Here is a 21,508-nt window from a genome sequence, read left to right on the forward strand (position 1 = left end):
CTCCGAACTCAGTGGGAAGATTCACTGACTTCAGCTGTATTCTATCTACAGCCTCCATCGTCGTGAAGGTGACCATTCTGCCATGTTCATGATCTACGCGTACGACGTGCCTCAACGCTGTAGTGAGGATCGGTGGTTGCTCCAGACGCGATAGCTGCATCGCGAACTCCAAGTTGGGATAAACCCGTCTTGGGTCCGCTCCTACAGCTGGTTTATCGTCTTGCGGCTGTGCCATACTTGTGCTCGTAGTGGTGCTTGTGACTGTGCTGTCTTGCAGGGTAAAAGTTGGAAGACTCCTTGGGACAGGAGCAGTACTGTTCCTTCCGGGTAATGATTGAGGCTGTGAGCTTGGGTTAGCTGCTTTTTCGTCATGCTCCTCATTTTCTTCTTCAGGTTCTGTTTGAATACAAAGATCAACCATTTTTACTTTCTGTGTCCCTTTTAATTCAAGCTTTGAGACGAACGTTTCAGCTTCAGGGTTTAATTTTGAGTGGGGAGCTGGAGATGTTGAGGGTGGAGACTCACTTGCAGCCCAGAAGTCGTCTACAATTACCTCAATTTCTTTTATTTCTTGCATTATTTCTCTTATCTCTTTGAATCTCGGATCAGAGTCAGTTTGTGTACTGAAGTCAATCATCGTTGCTTTTCGTTCTTGCATTTGTTTTAGAGATTTCAAAAATTTATTAAATCTTTCTGCCCTTTCAGCGTCCCTTTTTCTTTTGCTGGGAGACTTCCTTTTGATGTTCGACCTTCTTATGTTAACAGCATCAGCCATAGTCAATTCGAGATATGAGTCTCTGCTCTAGCAGTTTGTAGGTCGGGCAGTTTCTTCCTGCCATACCACAGGTTTTCTTTCCTCTCCGTGTGCATGGAATGCACACCACAGACTTTTTACATTCCTTCCTCATATGTTCCTCCTCTCCGCATCTGGAGCAAGCAGGTTTCCTACTACAGTATTTGTGAATGTGATCAATGTCCCCACAGTTCTGACACCGGGGGACAACAAGGTAGTCCTTAACATTAACGGAGTGACAACCTATGTAGACCCTGCCCATAATTGTCAATTTCCTCCAGAGGGATCCTGTAACTTCTGCTACGTGGTGGACTGTATCTTTATCCTTAGGCCCAGTTTTAAACCTAAGTTTAAAGTCTTTTAGGAAAGTTTCCATGTTACCTTCTGAGTCAAAGTTTTGCTCATAGATTGTCTTACATAGGTCCTCGTCCGTTATGGACTTTGGCACATCATAAAGAATGACCAAGGGGTTCTTCTTACGGGGGGGTTCACATCTGACTGCCTTACATAACTGTTGATTTGCCAAAAGCTTGTTTTTGTCCTCCTCAGTGGCAACATCGACAATCACTACATTCTTTGTTGCCTTAATCCTGTTAATTTTAATTTTTTCCTTTACTTGGTTGACTGAAGTCTCGAATACTTCTTGGACCTTCTTAATGTTCTGGCCAGGCATTGGTCTCAAAAAGACCGCTGTTTCCGGCCGCTTGGACACCTTAACGATAGTTTCCCTAGTTGTGGGGGGCTTGGATGCAGCTTGCGCCGCGACCCCGGCCCATGTCCTAGCAGGCTGTTTCCGGAGCCTTTCATTCTTCCTTTCAAGCTCCTCTATTCGTCCTTCGAGTTTGGCATTGGCTATTGCCCATGCCGCCAACTCTTTTTTCAGTGCCTGTACCGCAGTTTGGCTAATTTTACCGTTCTTGACATTATGGTCCAAGAACTGGCTTAATCTAAGATGCCTTTCCATACTGCATTCTTCCATTGCCTGATCCAGGCCTTCCTGTGGCGAGGGATCAGCTATCGTCGAAAGCCTCGCAGGCGCACTCAGTTCGCTTGTCTCGTTAGTAGCCATCATCATTATTGGACAAGCGAAAAAAAAAAGGGTTGGGAACCTGTCTCTTTCCCCGGACCGGTTCCTCTGGCATGGGGGGGGACTAAACTACAGCTCGCTCACCAACCTCGCCCCTAGGTCAAGAGCATTCCTGAGCTGTCAGGTTCAGCGCACCGTTTCCAACGCACTGGTCCTCTTCATCGGCCTCCTCATCGACGAATTTCACCCAGCGATCACCGGCAAGTGCACCCCGCACTCCGGAGAAGCGGATGCACTTCTCGCCCTTCGCCGCCTACTCGCCCGAGCTTCCACCTTTCGGCCAAGGACCCGCTCCTACTCAGGTGGCGGGCCGGTCACCCAGTCTTTCGGCGGTCTGGACCCAGCTAACCTGGCCCAGACGATGTCACCACCATCTGGGTTTGGCAGACCACGCCTCGGTTACCCAGAGGCGCGGCGAAGCACCCTTGCCGAATCGCGCCGAGGTCCCACGCCGACAAAAGAGGTCGCCAGCATGCAGGGCACCTGATGGTCTGTGCCCTGCGTAAAAATAGGGGAGGGGAGGGGAGCAGAAGCTACCCAGTGGTGGGGAGTCGCCAAAGGCGCCATCACCCACCCCCGAGCAGCCCCACTCGACCCTCCCCTCCCCAGGGACAGATGTTGTGTCCCTATTGCGCAGCTTCCCCTGCGCCATGCACCCCTTGCTTTCGCCTTGGGTTGGGAGACTTTTAACGTCGTCCAGGACGTGAGGAACGTCGGCAGCCGGACTGCAGGGCCCCAGGAAAGCCGTGAGGCTCACCCTCATACCCTCGCCCGACCACCGAGCTCAACTCAAGGGAGACAGGTGGAGTGTCTCCCGTAACGCAGCTACCCCTGCGCCATGCACCCTTTGCTTTCGCCTGGGTTGGGGGCGTTTTACGTCCTACCATGACGGGAGTTTAACGTCCTTCTTTGACACACGACAACCCTCACGAATCCACAGCCCAAAGATGGACATGACTGGGCCTTATATTGTGGAGTTCGACATCATCGAGACGGTGCGGCACTCAAGCCCGAGTTACGTTCCCCATGGGGGTCTCCACACATACCGGGGGATCATGACCGACCACGTCTCACGCACCGCTTTTGCTAGTTCACGGTGGGCCAGTGCAGACCATGAGGATTGCACCCAGTTAAGGGCTAGCCTTTTAACGTCATGCATGGACGGCCCTTCCCGTGTTAGCTTCACTCCTTTCGAGGGAGCTACTGAGCGCCAGGGCCACGTCAACGCCACGGGATAGGACATTGCGGTCCCTGCCCCACTCAGGTTCCTCTGAGCCAAGAGCACTTCAGACGTGTCTGAAGATTTCCAGGAATCAGAGGGTCTCCTGACGGTTTTAACCCAGTTTCGGAAGGCAACACACCTCCCCCAGGTGACGCCACGCAGACCGCTTTCCCGGCATTTGCCAAAGCGGTACAGCAGAAGGTGGGACGAGGCAGTCTGAATTACATTTTACAGATGTATTTCTCACATATCTCAGAGCCTCTCGCGGTCGTCGTCGTCGTCGTCGTCGTCGTAGTCGTCGTCGTCGCCGTCGCCGCCGCCGCTTCTGCAGAAGTAGCAAATGGCCATCGTAGCAAATGCGGCGAGGGACGCCCTGCCTTCGATTCCGAATGCACAAAGTGTGTGGTCTTGTTTCTCAGTCTATATTTGATCGGTCTCGTAAGAGGTTGAATGTAACGAATGGGTGGGAAAGAGCAAGGGGCAGCGGCTGTGTAGAACGAAAACACAAATCCTCAGGGGTGTGAGCGTTTCGAGATGAGTCGCATACATGTAAGTGTTGCTTGTCAGTGACCGTGTGGCCTAATGGATAAGACGTCGGACTTCGGATCTGAAGATTACAGGTTCGAATGCTGTCACGCTTGTGTTTTTCCAGTTCTGAAAAAGAAACATACCGTTTTAATGTAGCAATTGAGCAGTACGAAACCGTCTGAATGTTGCTGTTGACCATTTTTTGCTTGGAGATGCTCTTGAGCTTGAAACACACACAACAAGACCGGTGTTAACTAGCGAAATGGTCGGCAGAGTGCCGACACCGCGAGTTTTGACTGGCACTTGCACATATAAAACAAGGTCGGAAAGTAACTCGTTCGGCTTTTGAGTCACATAAAGTATGTGTGTTAATTTTGACGCCACTAGCTCTGCATGTTGTCATGCAATTTCTTTACCTCTCAGAAATGATTATGACATAAAAGTGAAGTACGTGACGAGTGTGACGTTAGGAACACATTAGGCTGCATGGAGAGAAACTGTATGGGACCACCCAACCGAAACGAGTACTGTGTGACGTGCTACCCGGCAGGTATTCCCCGCGGTAGCCGGCTAGCTCAGTCGGTAGAGCGTCAGGCTCTTAATCCCAGGGTCGTTGGTTCGAGCCACACGCTGGGCGGAACGGAATTTTGTTCCGCTGCAGATGTAAATTACCGTTTTTCTGATTAACGATATTTAATGGAAATAGCAACTGTTAACTTTGCCTACGTCTCTGTCAGTCTCAAGGAATCTGTATTTGAAGGTGAAGGTAATTTTGTAGACATGTGTGAAAGACATGTTCTGAAATGCAAGTGTTGTTGTTTCGAGAGCACATCGGTTACGTGTCAGATGTGTAGCCAAGCAGTAATGGGTCGCCATAGCTGCAAATATTAGCCTGTAATATGAAGTGTTGTCAGCTGAAGTCTGATGATGCAGACGACCGTAAGGACGAAGTACCCAAGAGTACCGCTAGGCCGCGCCTCTTTAGCTCAGTGGTAGAGCACTGGTCTAATAATCCAGGGGTCGTAAGTTCCATCCTCACAGGAGAAAGATGAATTTTGGAAATCATTTGCGCGTCGTGGCTGTATAGCAAACAGTATCTGTGATGACGAACAATTAGCAACAGGCGTTTTTTTAAGAATTACTCTCAGATGTGATTAAGGCGAATGGCGCAGATAAAGCATTTGCCAAAGCGGTTCAGCAGAAGGTGGGACGAGGCAGTCTGAATTACATTTTACAGATGTATTTCTCACATATCTCAGAGCCTCTCGCGGTCGTCGTCGTCGTCGTCGTAGTCGTCGTCGTCGTCGTCGTCGTCGTCGCCGCCGCCGCTTCTGCAGAAGTAGCAAATGGCCATCGTAGCAAATGCGGCGAGGGACGCCCTGCCTTCGATTCCGAATGCACAAAGTGTGTGGTCTTGTTTCTCAGTCTATATTTGATCGGTCTCGTAAGAGGTTGAATGTAACGAATGGGTGGGAAAGAGCAAGGGGCAGCGGCTGTGTAGAACGAAAACACAAATCCTCAGGGGTGTGAGCGTTTCGAGATGAGTCGCATACATGTAAATGTTGGTCGTCACTGACCATGTGGCCTAATGGATAAGACGTCGGACTTCGGATCTGAAGATTACAGGTTCGAATGCTGTCACGCTTGTGTTTTTCCAGTTCTGAAAAAGAAACATACCGTTTTAATGTAGCAATTGAGCAGTACGAAACCGTCTGAATGTTGCTGTTGACCATTTTTTGCTTGGAGATGCTCTTGAGCTTGAAACACACACAACAAGACCGGTGTTAACTAGCGAAATGGTCGGCAGAGTGCCGACACCGCGAGTTTTGGCTGGCACTTGCACATATAAAACAAGGTCGTAAAGTAACTCGTTCGGCTTTTGAGTCACATAAAGTATGTGTGTTAATTTTGACGCCACTAGCTCTGCATGTTGTCATGCAATTTCTTTACCTCTCAGAAATGATTATGACATAAAAGTGAAGTACGTGACGAGTGTGACGTTAGGAACACATTAGGCTGCATGGAGAGAAACTGTATGGGACCACCCAACCGAAACGAGTACTGTGTGACGTGCTACCCGGCAGGTTTTCACCGCGGTAGCCGGCTACCTCAGTCGGTAGAGCGTCAGGCTCTTAATCCCAGGGTCGTTGGTTCGAGCCACACGCTGGGCGGAACGGAATTTTGTTCCGCTGCAGATGTAAATTACCGTTTTTCTGATTAACGATATTTAATGGAAATAGCAACTGTTAACTTTGCCTACGTCTCTGTCAGTCGCAAGGAATCTGTATTTGAAGGTGAAGGTGATTTTGTAGACATGTGTGAAAGACATGTTCTGAAATGCAAGTGTTGTTGTTTGGAGAGCACATCGGATACGTGTCAGTTGTGTAGCCAAGCAGTAATGGGTCGCCATAGCTGCAAATATTAGCCTGTAATATGAAGTGTTGTCACCTGAAGTCTGATGATGCAGACGACCGTAAGGACGAAGTACCCAAGAGTACCGCTAGGCCGCGCCTCTTTAGCTCAGTGGTAGAGCACTGGTCTACTAATCCAGGGGTCGAAAGTTCCATCCTCACAGGAGAAAGATGAATTTTGGAAATCAGTTGCGCGTCGTGGCTGTATAGCAAACAGTATCTGTGATGACGAACAATTAGCAACAGGCGTTTTTTTAAGAATTACTCTCAGATGTGATTAAGGCGAATGGCGCAGATAAAGCATTTTTTTTTTTATTTTTTTTAATTTTTTTTTTTTTAAAAAAAAACTTTTATTCATCATTAATAATAACAATTATACAATATTAACCCACTTCCTTAATAGCATTAGTGGGTCGTAATATTAATACATTTATTATTGTTTCATGCAGCATGCTACAAAATATGATGTGCTACAGGTTACTACAACAATGGGCATTATAATAACTATCCCTACTACTTAAGAAACTATTACTATCACTAATTGCTAATTTCTACACCTGCAGCGTCACATATGTGCCAGTAGAATATATAAACCTACTTTGCAAGCCTTGCTCTTCGGGCTAACCCCAAAGAGCTTGCCCCCGGCACTGGGCTGGCCAAGATGTTAACTCGCTGCAGTTCCATAACCTAATATAATATCCTATTCTAAGTCCTACGGAGCTAACTTATCCTAAGTCAAATCCGGTGCATCTCTAAGTCGGTGAGATTAACCCCTCCTCCCCCTAATCCTGCGCGCGGCGGATCCCAACTGTGATGTAAAGTCGGCCAGTCCGCGCGCTGGCGGTATGGGAAAAGGGATCTAGACAATATCGGTGTTCATTTTCACATTCTTAGTTGATCTCCCTCAGATATTCATTTAACACTTTCCGTGATACCTCGTTGGCCAGAGTATTAATCATCTGAAAAGTGTCTTCACGTCTGAGGAGTTGATACGTGTCATGGTTCGGTAGTCCGTCTCGAAGTGTAGTCGCTACATCATTGAAGAGAGGGCACTCGTAAATCACATGATCCGGAGTGCCTTCCGGCGCGCCACAGTCACACGCTGGCGTAGCCCTCTTCCCAAACCGACATAAGTATGTCGGGTAGGGTCCATGACCAGTGAGAAAATGGATCAGTCCCCGTGTTGGCTGAAAGTACTTCATTTCTAAGCGCTCCCTCACGTTCGGCAAGAACTGAAAGGTTCTGCGACCGGTTTCTTCTGTCTCCCAGGACCCCTGCCAAAGTTCTTCCCCCCTTCTTCTAATCCCCCTTTTGTCCTCTACCCTCACACCCATGATTTCTTCTATTTTCCCCTGGTTCCCTTTTTTTGCCCAATACCAGGCTGCTTGCTCCCTAATCTTGATGTCAAGTGGGCAGAGCCCCATTATGACTAATAGGGCCCCTCCTGGAGATGTTCTATAAGCGCCCACAGATCTTAGAACCATGCTTCTCTGAACCCTTCTCACTGCCATGGCGGGCACAACCCTCGTGAGTCTGTGCGCCCAGACCCCGGAGCCGTAACCCACTACTGAAGTTAGGATACTATTGTGATAAAGTTTAATGAGATGTGGAGGTAGGTGAAATCTTTTGTGTCCTATGGAAATGAGGTTGTTTAATATTTGCAGAGCTTTTTGGGTTAGAGTTTCAATGTGTTTTCCAAAGTTCCATTTCTCATCAATGATGACTCCTAGGTAACGTGTGTCTCGTCTTCGCAGTACCGGTGTGCCGTCAATTCTGACCGTAGGGTTCCTGATTAGTTGTCCTTTAAGTAGTAAGTATGTCGATTTGCTTGGTGATATGGTCATTTTCGTGGTGTGGCACCACTGTAGGAGTCTGTCTAACGCTCTCTCTATTTTAGGTTCTATGTCCTCTCGGCTACGGCCACCGACCATCAGGAGGAGGTCATCAGCGTAGGCTATCACCTCTAGCACATCCTCACTTCGTTGCAGGCTGTCTAGTAATGGCTCCATGTGGATGTCCCAAAAGAGCGGCCCTAGGACCGATCCTTGGGGACATCCTTTCGTGACAGCTTTCCCTACCCTTTCGCTAGGGGATGATAGCCAGACCTCCCGATCCTCACAGTAGCTCCTCAGGCAGCCATATAGCGGCCCTGGACACTCCTTCTCCCGCAAGCAGGAGAAGAGCGAGGGCCACCACAGGTTGTCGAAGGCGCCACTGATGTCCACCATGATGCCCACCACGTATTTGTGCGGGGTTGAGCCACAGACCTCGGCCGCCAGGGCGATTGCATCAGATGCCGACCGCCCCGGCCTGAAACCGAATTGCCTACTGCTCATCCCGCACAATACTCTATGTGCTGCCAGTCTGTCAGCCAGCAGTTTTTCCAAGATTTTTCCAAACAAATCTAACAGGCAGATCGGCCTGTACGACTTTACTTCTGCAGGATCCTTGTCCGGTCCCTTCTTAATGATGACGACGTTCCCAGTTTTCCACCTTCTTGGGAACTGTTGTTGCCTCAGGCACTCATTATAGAGGTGGGTAAGCGGGGCAACCAGCTGGGGTGTCAGGAATTGCACCACCTCCGCCACAATGCCGTCTGGCCCAGGAGCTTTGCCTCTTTTAAGTTGCTTTATGTGGGTCGCCACCTCCTCTTCTGAGAAGGGGTAGACCGCCGTGTCATTATTATATATTTCACGGTCTTGTTCTCGCAATTGCCGTTGTCCCTCTGTCTCCCCATCCGCATTGTCATCAGGCAGCAGGGACCGGAGGAGGACCCCAGCAGTCTCCTGCCAGGACTCCGTCATCCTGTCCCCGTGCCTGACTGTAGATAGCTCCATAGGAGAGCGGATTTTCTCCCTGACTAATTTATAGGGGAGTCCCCATGGATCCAGAGCTAGCTGGCTGAGCACATAGTGTTCCCAGCTTCGCCTTCTGACTTCACGTAGTTCACTCTGGAACCTCTGTTTTGCCTCCCTGTACTGCAATTGCCACCTTTGTCTCTCCTGCCAGACGACACTGCGCTGGTAGTGCCTCCTTAGCCTCCTGACAGATTGGCGTAGACCTTCCAGTTCAGGCGACCACGGTGACGGAGAAGCCGCCATGGCCTTCCTCCTGATCGGTACAGCAGCCCTCACCGCCCTGGTTACTGCAGTTACTAGTTCATCTGCTCTGTTGTCTACGTTTATGTCTTGTTGTATGTCATCTTCCGGTAATGGAGGAATGTCGCACTCCCTCGCCAGGCGTTCCCAGTCAGCTTTCCTGTAGTTAAATTGTATTTCCCATCCCATGGCCCAGCGGCACTCTCTCTCCCCTACTGTGAAAGTTATTAAGTTATGGTCGCTAGTGGTGGCGTTTCCTACTACTTTCCAATTTTGAATGATGTTTGTTACATTTGGTGTCACGAGAGTGACATCAATATTTGTACCCTGCCCTCCTCCTGCCGTGTAGGTAGGAGGATTACCAGGCCTGTTGGCCACCACGAGTTGCGACGCCATAATGTATTCTTCCACCTTTTCTCCATTTGCGTCTCTTGTGCCACTGAACCATAGGGGGGACTTGGCATTAATATCAGCTGTTATTACAATTTTCCTTCCCCGCAAAGCCGTGGTCACCCTCATCAGGTGGTCTAGGTGTATTTCAATGTCATCTCCATACTGGAAATACATATTAATGATGGTGATGATTCCTGCTGGAGATTGGAGCTCCACGACGTTGCAATGGGGAGTTGTAAACTGAGAGAGTGTGGTTACTCTCACGAGTTTGTTTGTAATTATAATTGCCGCCCTTGGGTCTTCTCCTCTGCTTATTACTTGCCATGTGGCGGCAGCAAATGCGACTTTCCCAGCTTGGGAGTACGGCTCCTGCAGACAGAGCACATCCAATCTCCTCTCCTCCACCTCCCTTCGGAGTTCCTGCATCACAAGTCGAGTATTATGAGTGTTTAGTTGTCATATGTTTATTTTGATAAAGCATTTGCCAAAGCGGTACAGCAGAAGGTGGGACGAGGCAGTCTGAATTACTTTTTACAGATGTATTTCTCACATATCTCAGAGCCTCTCGCGGTCGTCGTCGTCGTCGTCGTCGTCGTCGTCGTCGTCGCCGCCGCCGCTTCTGCAGAAGTAGCAAATGGCCATCGTAGCAAATGCGGCGAGGGACGCCCTGCCTTCGATTCCGAATGCACAAAGTGTGTGGTCTTGTTTCTCAGTCTATATTTGATCGGTCTCGTAAGAGGTTGAATGTAACGAATGGGTGGGAAAGAGCAAGGGGCAGCGGCTGTGTAGAGCGAAAACACAAATCCTCAGCGGTGTGAGCGTTTCGAGATGAGTCGCATACATGTAAATGTTGGTCGTCACTGACCATGTGGCGTAATGGTTAAGACGTCGGACTTCGGATCGGAAGATTACAGGTTCGAATGCTGTCACGCTTGTGTTTTTCCAGTTCTGAAAAAGAAACATACCGTTTTAATGTAGCAATTGAGCAGTAAGAAACCGTCTGAATGTTGCTGTTGACCATTTTTTGCTTGGAGATGCTCTTGAGCTTGAAACACACACAACAAGACCGGTGTTAACTAGCGAAATGGTCGGCAGAGTGCCGACACCGCGAGTTTTGACTGGCACTTGCACATATAAAACAAGGTCGTAAAGTAACTCGTTCGGCTTTTGAGTCACATAAAGTATGTGTGTTAATTTTGACGCCACTAGCTCTGCATGTTGTCATGCAATTTCTTTACCTCTCAGAAATGATTATGACATAAAAGTGAAGTACGTGACGAGTGTGACGTTAGGAACACATTAGGCTGCATGGAGAGAAACTGTATGGGACCACCCAACCGAAACGAGTACTGTGTGACGTGCTACCCGGCAAGTATTCACCGCGGTAGCCGGCTAGCTCAGTCGGTAGAGCGTCAGGCTCTTAATCCCAGGGTCGTTGGTTCGAGCCACACGCTGGGCGGAACGGAATTTTGTTCCGCTGCAGATGTAAATTACCGTTTTTCTGATTAACGATATTTAATGGAAATAGCAACTGTTAACATTGCCTACGTCTCTGTCAGTCTCAAGGAATCTGTATTTGAAGGTGAAGGTGATTTTGTAGACATGTGTGAAAGACATGTTCTGAAATGCAAGTGTTGTTGTTTCGAGAGCACATCGGTTACGTGTCAGATGTGTAGCCAAGCAGTAATGGGTCGCCATAGCTGCAAATATTAGCCTGTAATATGAAGTGTTGTCAGCTGAAGTCTGATGATGCAGACGACCGTAAGGACGAAGTACCCTAGAGTACCTCTAGGCCGCGCCTCTTTAGCTCAGTGGTAGAGCACTGGTCTAATAATCCAGGGGTCGTAAGTTCCATCCTCACAGGAGAAAGCTGAATTTTGGAAATCAGTTGCGCGTCGTGGCTGTATAGCAAACAGTATCTGTGATGACGAACAATTAGCAACAGGCGTTTTTTTAAGAATTACTCTCAGATGTGATTAAGGCAAATGGCGCAGATAAAGCATTTGCCAAAGCGGTACAGCAGAAGGTGGGACGAGGCAGTCTGAATTACATTTTACAGATGTATTTCTCACATATCTCAGAGCCTCTCGCGGTCGTCGTCGTCGTCGTCAACGTCGTCGTCGTCGTCGTCGTCGCCGTCGCCGCCGCCGCTTCTGCAGAAGTAGCAAATGGCCATCGTAGCAAATGCGGCGAGGGACGCCCTGCCTTCGATTCCGAATGCACAAAGTGTGTGGTCTTGTTTCTCAGTCTATATTTGATCGGTCTCGTAAGAGGTTGAATGTAACGAATGGGTGGGAAAGAGCAAGGGGCAGCGGCTGTGTAGAGCGAAAACACAAATCCTCAGCGGTGTGAGCGTTTCGAGATGAGTCGCATACATGTAAATGTTGGTCGTCACTGACCATGTGGCCTAATGGTTAAGACGTCGGACTTCGGATCTGAAGATTACAGGTTCGAATGCTGTCACGCTTGTGTTTTTCCAGTTCTGAAAAAGAAACATACCGTTTTAATGTAGCAATTGAGCAGTACGAAACCGTCTGAATGTTGCTGTTGACCATTTTTTGCTTGGAGATGCTCTTGAGCTTGAAACACACACAACAAGACCGGTGTTAACTAGCGAAATGGTCGGCAGAGTGCCGACACCGCGAGTTTTGACTGGCACTTGCACATATAAAACAAGGTGGTAAAGTAACTCGTTCGGCTTTTGAGTCACATAAAGTATGTGTGTTAATTTTGACGCCACTAGCTCTGCATGTTGTCATGCAATTTCTTTACCTCTCAGAAATGATTATGACATAAAAGTGAAGTACGTGACGAGTGTGACGTTAGGAACACATTAGGCTGCATAGAGAGAAACTGTATGGGACCACCCAACCGAAACGAGTACTGTGTGACGTGCTACCCGGCAGGTATTCACCGCGGTAGCCGGCTAGCTCAGTCAGTAGAGCGTCAGGCTCTTAATCCCATGGTCGTTGGTTCGAGCCACACGCTGGGCGGATCGGAATTTTGTTCCGCTAGAGATGTAAATTACCGTTTTTCTGATTAACGATATTTAATGGAAATAGCAACTGTTAACATTGCCTACGTCTCTGTCAGTCTCAAGGAATCTGTATTTGAAGGTGAAGGTGATTTTGTAGACATGTGTGAAAGACATGTTCTGAAATGCAAGTGTTGTTGTTTCGAGAGCACATCGGTTACGTGTCAGATGTGTAGCCAAGCAGTATTGGGTCGCCATAGCTGCAAATATTAGCCTGTAATATGAAGTGTTGTCAGCTGAAGTCTGATGATGCAGACGACCGTAAGGACGAAGTACCCAAGAGTACCTCTAGGCCGCGCCTCTTTAGCTCAGTGGTAGAGCACTGGTCTAATAATCCAGGGGTCGTAAGTTCCATCCTCACAGGAGATAGCTGAAATTTGGAAATCAGTTGCGCGTCGTGGCTGTATAGCAAACAGTATCTGTGATGACGAACAATTAGCAACAGGCGTTTTTTTAAGAATTACTCTCAGATGTGATTAAGGCGAATGGCGCAGATAAAGCATTTGCCAAAGCGGTACAGCAGAAGGTGGGACGAGGCAGTCTGAATTACATTTTACAGATGTATTTCTCACATATCTCAGAGCCTCTCGCGGTCGTCGTCGTCGTCGTCGTCGTCGTCGTCGTCGTCGTCGCCGTCGCCGCCGCCGCTTCTGCAGAAGTAGCAAATGGCCATCGTAGCAAATGCGGCGAGGGACACCCTGCCTTCGATTCCGAATGCACAAAGTGTGTGGTCTTGTTTCTCAGTCTATATTTGATCGGTCTCGTAAGAGGTTGAATGTAACGAATGGGTGGGAAAGAGCAAGGGGCAGCGGCTGTGTAGAGCGAAAACACAAATCCTCAGGGGTGTGAGCGTTTCGAGATGAGTCGCATACATGTAAATGTTTGTCGTCACTGACCATGTGGCCTAATGGTTAAGACGTCGGACTTCGGATCTGAAGATTACAGGTTCGAATGCTGTCACGCTTGTGTTTTTCCAGTTCTGAAAAAGAAACATACCGTTTTAATGTAGCAATTGAGCAGTAAGAAACCGTCTGAATGTTGCTGTTGACCATTTTTTGCTTGGAGATGCTCTTGAGCTTGAAACACACACAACAAGACCGGTGTTAACTAGCGAAATGGTCGGCAGAGTGCCGACACCGCGAGTTTTGACTGGCACTTGCACCTATAAAACAAGGTGGTAAAGTAACTCGTTCGGCTTTTGAGTCACATAAAGTATGTGTGTTAATTTTGACGCCACTAGCTCTGCATGTTGTCATGCAATTTCTTTACCTCTCAGAAATGATTATGACATAAAAGTGAAGTACGTGACGAGTGTGACGTTAGGAACACATTAGGCTGCATGGAGAGAAACTGTATGGGACCACCCAACCGAAACGAGTACTGTGTGACGTGCTACCCGGCAGGTATTCACGGCGGTAGCCGGCTAGCTCAGTCGGTAGAGCGTCAGGCTCTTAATCCCAGGGTCGTTGGTTCGAGCCACACGCTGGGCGGAACGGAATTTTGTTCCGCTGCAGATGTAAATTACCGTTTTTCTGATTAACGATATTTAATGGAAATAGCAACTGTTAACATTGCCTACGTCTCTGTCAGTCTCAAGGAATCTGTATTTGAAGGTGAAGGTGATTTTGTAGACATGTGTGAAAGACATGTTCTGAAATGCAAGTGTTGTTGTTTGGAGAGCACATCGGTTACGTGTCAGATGTGTAGCCAAGCAGTAATGGGTCGCCATAGCTGCAAATATTAGCCTGTAATATGAAGTGTTGTCAGCTGAAGTCTGATGATGCAGACGACCGTAAGGACGAAGTACCCAAGAGTACCTCTAGGCCGCGCCTCTTTAGCTCAGTGGTAGAGCACTGGTCTAATAATCCAGGGGTCGTAAGTTCCATCCTCGCAGGAGAAAGCTGAATTTTGGAAATCAGTTGCGCGTCGTGGCTGTATAGCAAACAGTATCTGTGATGACGAACAATTAGCAACAGGCGTTTTTTTAAGAATTACTCTCAGATGTGATTAAGACGAATGGCGCAGATAAAGCATTTGAAAAAGCGGTACAGCAGAAGGTGGGACGAGGCAGTCTGAATTACATTTTACAGATGTATTTCTCACATATCTCAGAGCCTCTCGCGGTCGTCGTCGTCGTCGTCGTCGTCGTCGTCGTCGTCGTCGTCGTCGCCGTCGCCGCCGCCGCTTCTGCAGAAGTAGCAAATGGCCATCGTAGCAAATGCGGCGAGGGACGCCCTGCCTTCGATTCCGAATGCACAAAGTGTGTGGTCTTGTTTCTCAGTCTATATTTGATCGGTCTCGTAAGAGGTTGAATGTAACGAATGGGTGGGAAAGAGCAAGGGGCAGCGGCTGTGTAGAACGAAAACACAAATCCTCAGGGGTGTGAGCGTTTCGAGATGAGTCGCATACATGTAAATGTTGCTCGTCAGTGACCATGTGGCCTAATGGATAAGACGTCGGACTTCGGATCTGAAGATTACAGGTTCGAATGCTGTCACGCTTGTGTTTTTCCAGTTCTGAAAAAGAAACATACCGTTTTAATGTAGCAATTGAGCAGTACGAAACCGTCTGAATGTTGCTGTTGACCATTTTTTGCTTGGAGATGCTCTTGAGCTTGAAACACACACAACAAGACCGGTGTTAACTAGCGAAATGGTCGGCAGAGTGCCGATACCACGAGTTTTGACTGGCACTTGCACATATAAAACAAGGTGGTAAAGTAACTCGTTCGGCTTTTGAGTCACATGAAGTATGTGTGTTAATTTTGACGCCACTAGCTCTGCATGTTGTCATGCAATTTCTTTACCTATCAGAAATGATTATGACATAAAAGTGAAGTACGTGACGAGTGTGACGTTAGGAACACATTAGGCTGCATGGAGAGAAACTGTATGGGACCACCCAACCGAAACGAGTACTGTGTGACGTGCTACCCGGCAGGTATTCACCGCGGTAGCCGGCTACCTCAGTCGGTAGAGCGTCAGGCTCTTAATCCCATGGTCGTTGGTTCGAGCCACACGCTGGGCGGAACGGAATTTTGTTCCGCTGCAGATGTAAATTACCGTTTCTCTGATTAACGATATTTAATGGAAATAGCAACTGTTAACTTTGCCTACGTCTCTGTCAGTCGCAAGGAATATGTATTTGAAGGTGAAGGTGATTTTGTAGACATGTGTGAAAGACATGTTGTGAAATGCATGTGTTGTTGTTTGGAGAGCACATCGGTTACGTGTCAGATGTGTAGCCAAGCAGTAATGGGTCGCCATAGCTGCAAATATTAGCCTGTAATATGAAGTGTTGTCAGCTGAAGTCTGATGATGCAGACGACCGTAAGGACGAAGTACCCAAGAATACCGCTAGGCCGCGCCTCTGTAGCTCAGTGGTAGAGCACTGGTCTAATAATCCAGGGGTCGTAAGTTCCATCCTCACAGGAAAAAGATGAATTTTGGAAGTCAGTTGCGCGTCGTGGCTGTATAGCAAACAGTATCTGTGATGACGAACAATTAGCAACAGGCGTTTTTTTAAGAATTACTCTCAGATGTGATTAAGGCGAATGGCGCAGATAAAGCATTTTTTTTATTTTTTTTAATTTTTTTTTTTTAAAAAAAAACTTTTATTCATCATTAATAATAACAATTATACAATATTAACCCACTTCCTTAATAGCATTAGTGGGTCGTAATATTAATACTTTTATTATTGTTTCATGCAGCATGCTACAAAATATGATGTGCTACAGGTTACTACAACAATGGGCATTATACTAACTATCCCTACTACTTAAGAAACTATTACTATCACTAATTGCTAATTTCTACACCTGCAGCGTCACATATGTGCCAGTAGAATATATAAACCTACTTTGCAAGCCTTGCTCTTCGGGCTAACCCCAAAGAGCTTGCCCCCGGCACTGGGCTGGCCAAGATGTTAACTCGCTGCAGTTCCATAACCTAATATAATATCCTATTCTAAGTCCTACGGAGCTAACTTATCCTAAGTCAAATCCGGTGCATCTCTAAGTCGGTGAGATTAACCCCTCCTCCCCCTAATCCTGCGCGCGGCGGATCCCAACTGTGATGTAAAGTCGGCCAGTCCGCGCGCTGGCGGTATGGGAAAAGGGATCTAGACAATATCGGTGTTCATTTTCACATTCTTAGTTGATCTCCCTCAGATATTCATTTAACACTTTCCGTGATACCTCGTTGGCCAGAGTATTAATCATCTGAAAAGTGTCTTCACGTCTGAGGAGTTGATACGTGTCATGGTTCGGTAGTCCGTCTCGAAGTGTAGTCGCTACATCATTGAAGAGAGGGCACTCGTAAATCACATGATCCGGAGTGCCTTCCGGCGCGCCACAGTCACACGCTGGCGTAGCCCTCTTCCCAAACCGACATAAGTATGTCGGGTAGGGTCCATGACCAGTGAGAAAATGGATCAGTCCCCGTGTTGGCTGAAAGTACTTCATTTCTAAGCGCTCCCTCACGTTCGGCAAGAACTGAAAGGTTCTGCGACCGGTTTCTTCTGTCTCCCAGGACCCCTGCCAAAGTTCTTCCCCCCTTCTTCTAATCCCCCTTTTGTCCTCTACCCTCACACCCATGATTTCTTCTATTTTCCCCTGGTTCCCTTTTTTTGCCCAATACCAGGCTGCTTGCTCCCTAATCTTGATGTCAAGTGGGCAGAGCCCCATTATGACTAATAGGGCCCCTCCTGGAGATGTTCTATAAGCGCCCACAGATCTTAGAACCATGCTTCTCTGAACCCTTCTCACTGCCATGGCGGGCACAACCCTCGTGAGTCTGTGCGCCCAGACCCCGGAGCCGTAACCCACTACTGAAGTTAGGATACTATTGTGATAAAGTTTAATGAGATGTGGAGGTAGGTGAAATCTTTTGTGTCCTATGGAAATGAGGTTGTTTAATATTTGCAGAGCTTTTTGGGTTAGAGTTTCAATGTGTTTTCCAAAGTTCCATTTCTCATCAATGATGACTCCTAGGTAACGTGTGTCTCGTCTTCGCAGTACCGGTGTGCCGTCAATTCTGACCGTAGGGTTCCTGATTAGTTGTCCTTTAAGTAGTAAGTATGTCGATTTGCTTGGTGATATGGTCATTTTCGTGGTGTGGCACCACTGTAGGAGTCTGTCTAACGCTCTCTCTATTTTAGGTTCTATGTCCTCTCGGCTACGGCCACCGACCATCAGGAGGAGGTCATCAGCGTAGGCTATCACCTCTAGCACATCCTCACTTCGTTGCAGGCTGTCTAGTAATGGCTCCATGTGGATGTCCCAAAAGAGCGGCCCTAGGACCGATCCTTGGGGACATCCTTTCGTGACAGCTTTCCCTACCCTTTCGCTAGGGGATGATAGCCAGACCTCCCGATCCTCACAGTAGCTCCTCAGGCAGCCATATAGCGGCCCTGGACACTCCTTCTCCCGCAAGCAGGAGAAGAGCGAGGGCCACCACAGGTTGTCGAAGGCGCCACTGATGTCCACCATGATGCCCACCACGTATTTGTGCGGGGTTGAGCCACAGACCTCGGCCGCCAGGGCGATTGCATCAGATGCCGACCGCCCCGGCCTGAAACCGAATTGCCTACTGCTCATCCCGCACAATACTCTATGTGCTGCCAGTCTGTCAGCCAGCAGTTTTTCCAAGATTTTTCCAAACAAATCTAACAGGCAGATCGGCCTGTACGACTTTACTTCTGCAGGATCCTTGTCCGGTCCCTTCTTAATGATGACGACGTTCCCAGTTTTCCACCTTCTTGGGAACTGTTGTTGCCTCAGGCACTCATTATAGAGGTGGGTAAGCGGGGCAACCAGCTGGGGTGTCAGGAATTGCACCACCTCCGCCACAATGCCGTCTGGCCCAGGAGCTTTGCCTCTTTTAAGTTGCTTTATGTGGGTCGCCACCTCCTCTTCTGAGAAGGGGTAGACCGCCGTGTCATTATTATATATTTCACGGTCTTGTTCTCGCAATTGCCGTTGTCCCTCTGTCTCCCCATCCGCATTGTCATCAGGCAGCAGGGACCGGAGGAGGACCCCAGCAGTCTCCTGCCAGGACTCCGTCATCCTGTCCCCGTGCCTGACTGTAGATAGCTCCATAGGAGAGCGGATTTTCTCCCTGACTAATTTATAGGGGAGTCCCCATGGATCCAGAGCTAGCTGGCTGAGCACATAGTGTTCCCAGCTTCGCCTTCTGACTTCACGTAGTTCACTCTGGAACCTCTGTTTTGCCTCCCTGTACTGCAATTGCCACCTTTGTCTCTCCTGCCAGACGACACTGCGCTGGTAGTGCCTCCTTAGCCTCCTGACAGATTGGCGTAGACCTTCCAGTTCAGGCGACCACGGTGACGGAGAAGCCGCCATGGCCTTCCTCCTGATCGGTACAGCAGCCCTCACCGCCCTGGTTACTGCAGTTACTAGTTCATCTGCTCTGTTGTCTACGTTTATGTCTTGTTGTATGTCATCTTCCGGTAATGGAGGAATGTCGCACTCCCTCGCCAGGCGTTCCCAGTCAGCTTTCCTGTAGTTAAATTGTATTTCCCATCCCATGGCCCAGCGGCACTCTCTCTCCCCTACTGTGAAAGTTATTAAGTTATGGTCGCTAGTGGTGGCGTTTCCTACTACTTTCCAATTTTGAATGATGTTTGTTACATTTGGTGTCACGAGAGTGACATCAATATTTGTACCCTGCCCTCCTCCTGCCGTGTAGGTAGGAGGATTACCAGGCCTGTTGGCCACCACGAGTTGCGACGCCATAATGTATTCTTCCACCTTTTCTCCATTTGCGTCTCTTGTGCCACTGAACCATAGGGGGGACTTGGCATTAATATCAGCTGTTATTACAATTTTCCTTCCCCGCAAAGCCGTGGTCACCCTCATCAGGTGGTCTAGGTGTATTTCAATGTCATCTCCATACTGGAAATACATATTAATGATGGTGATGATTCCTGCTGGAGATTGGAGCTCCACGACGTTGCAATGGGGAGTTGTAAACTGAGAGAGTGTGGTTACTCTCACGAGTTTGTTTGTAATTATAATTGCCGCCCTTGGGTCTTCTCCTCTGCTTATTACTTGCCATGTGGCGGCAGCAAATGCGACTTTCCCAGCTTGGGAGTACGGCTCCTGCAGACAGAGCACATCCAATCTCCTCTCCTCCACCTCCCTTCGGAGTTCCTGCATCACAAGTCGACTATTGTGAGTGTTTAGTTGTCATATGTTTATTTTGATAAAGCATTTGCCAAAGCGGTACAGCAGAAGGTGGGACGAGGCAGTCTGAATTACTTTTTACAGATGTATTTCTCACATATCTCAGAGCCTCTCGCGGTCGTCGTCGTCGTCGTCGTCGTCGTCGTCGTCGTCGCCGCCGCCGCTTCTGCAGAAGTAGCAAATGGCCATCGTAGCAAATGCGGCGAGGGACGCCCTGCCTTCGATTCCGAATGCACAAAGTGTGTGGTCTTGTTTCTCAGTCTATATTTGATCGGTCTCGTAAGAGGTTGAATGTAACGAATGGGTGGGAAAGAGCAAGGGGCAGCGGCTGTGTAGAGCGAAAACACAAATCCTCAGCGGTGTGAGCGTTTCGAGATGAGTCGCATACATGTAAATGTTGGTCGTCACTGACCATGTGGCGTAATGGTTAAGACGTCGGACTTCGGATCGGAAGATTACAGGTTCGAATGCTCTCACGCTTGTGTTTTTCCAGGTCTGAAAAAGAAACATACCGTTTTAATGTAGCAATTGAGCAGTAAGAAACCGTCTGAATGTTGCTGTTGACCATTTTTTGCTTGGAGATGCTCTTGAGCTTGAAACACACACAACAAGACCGGTGTTAACTAGCGAAATGGTCGGCAGAGTGCCGACACCGCGAGTTTTGACTGGCACTTGCACATATAAAACAAGGTGGTAAAGTAACTCGTTCGGCTTTTGAGTCACATAAAGTATGTGTGTTAATTTTGACGCCACTAGCTCTGCATGTTGTCATGCAATTTCTTTACCTCTCAGAAATGATTATGACATAAAAGTGAAGTACGTGACGAGTGTGACGTTAGGAACACATTAGGCTGCATGGAGAGAAACTGTATGGGACCACCCAACCGAAACGAGTACTGTGTGACGTGCTACCCGGCAGGTATTCACCGCGGTAGCCGGCTAGCTCAGTCGGTAGAGCGTCAGGCTCTTAATCCCATGGTCGTTGGTTCGAGCCACACGCTGGGCGGAACGGAATTTTGTTCCGCTGCAGATGTAAATTACCGTTTTTCTGATTAACGATATTTAATGGAAATAGCAACTGTTAACATTGCCTACGTCTCTGTCAGTCTCAAGGAATCTGTATTTGAAGGTGAAGGTGATTTTGTAGACATGTGTGAAAGACATGTTCTGAAATGCAAGTGTTGTTGTTTCGAGAGCACATCGGTTACGTGTCAGATGTGTAGCCAAGCAGTAATGGGTCGCCATAGCTGCAAATATTAGCCTGTAATATGAAGTGTTGTCAGCTGAAGTCTGATGATGCAGACGACCGTAAGGACGAAGTACCCTAGAGTACCTCTAGGCCGCGCCTCTTTAGCTCAGTGGTAGAGCACTGGTCTAATAATCCAGGGGTCGTAAGTTCCATCCTCACAGGAGAAAGCTGAATTTTGGAAATCAGTTGCGCGTCGTGGCTGTATAGCAAACAGTATCTGTGATGACGAACAATTAGCAACAGGCGTTTTTTTAAGAATTACTCTCAGATGTGATTAAGGCGAATGGCGCAGATAAAGCATTTGCCAAAGCGGTACAGCAGAAGGTGGGACGAGGCAGTCTGAATTACATTTTACAGATGTATTTCTCACATATCTCAGAGCCTCTCGCGGTCGTCGTCGTCGTCGTCGTCGTCGTCGTCGTCGCCGTCGCCGCCGCCGCTTCTGCAGAAGTAGCAAATGGCCATCGTAGCAAATGCGGCGAGGGA

General features: G+C 48.3%; 1 non-coding gene across 1 annotated transcript; it reads left to right on the plus strand.

Annotated features, from left to right (window-relative positions):
• The first annotated feature begins 12,863 nt into the window (after window positions 1–12,863).
• Window positions 12,864–12,935, plus strand: Trnai-aau (transfer RNA isoleucine (anticodon AAU)). The gene has a single exon. It is a non-coding gene; the product is annotated as a tRNA-Ile (tRNA).
• The last annotated feature ends 8,573 nt before the right edge of the window (window positions 12,936–21,508 follow it).

The sequence above is a fragment of the Schistocerca gregaria genome, chromosome 4, assembly GCF_023897955.1.
Source record: "Schistocerca gregaria isolate iqSchGreg1 chromosome 4, iqSchGreg1.2, whole genome shotgun sequence".
Classification (NCBI taxonomy): domain Eukaryota; kingdom Metazoa; phylum Arthropoda; class Insecta; order Orthoptera; family Acrididae; genus Schistocerca; species Schistocerca gregaria.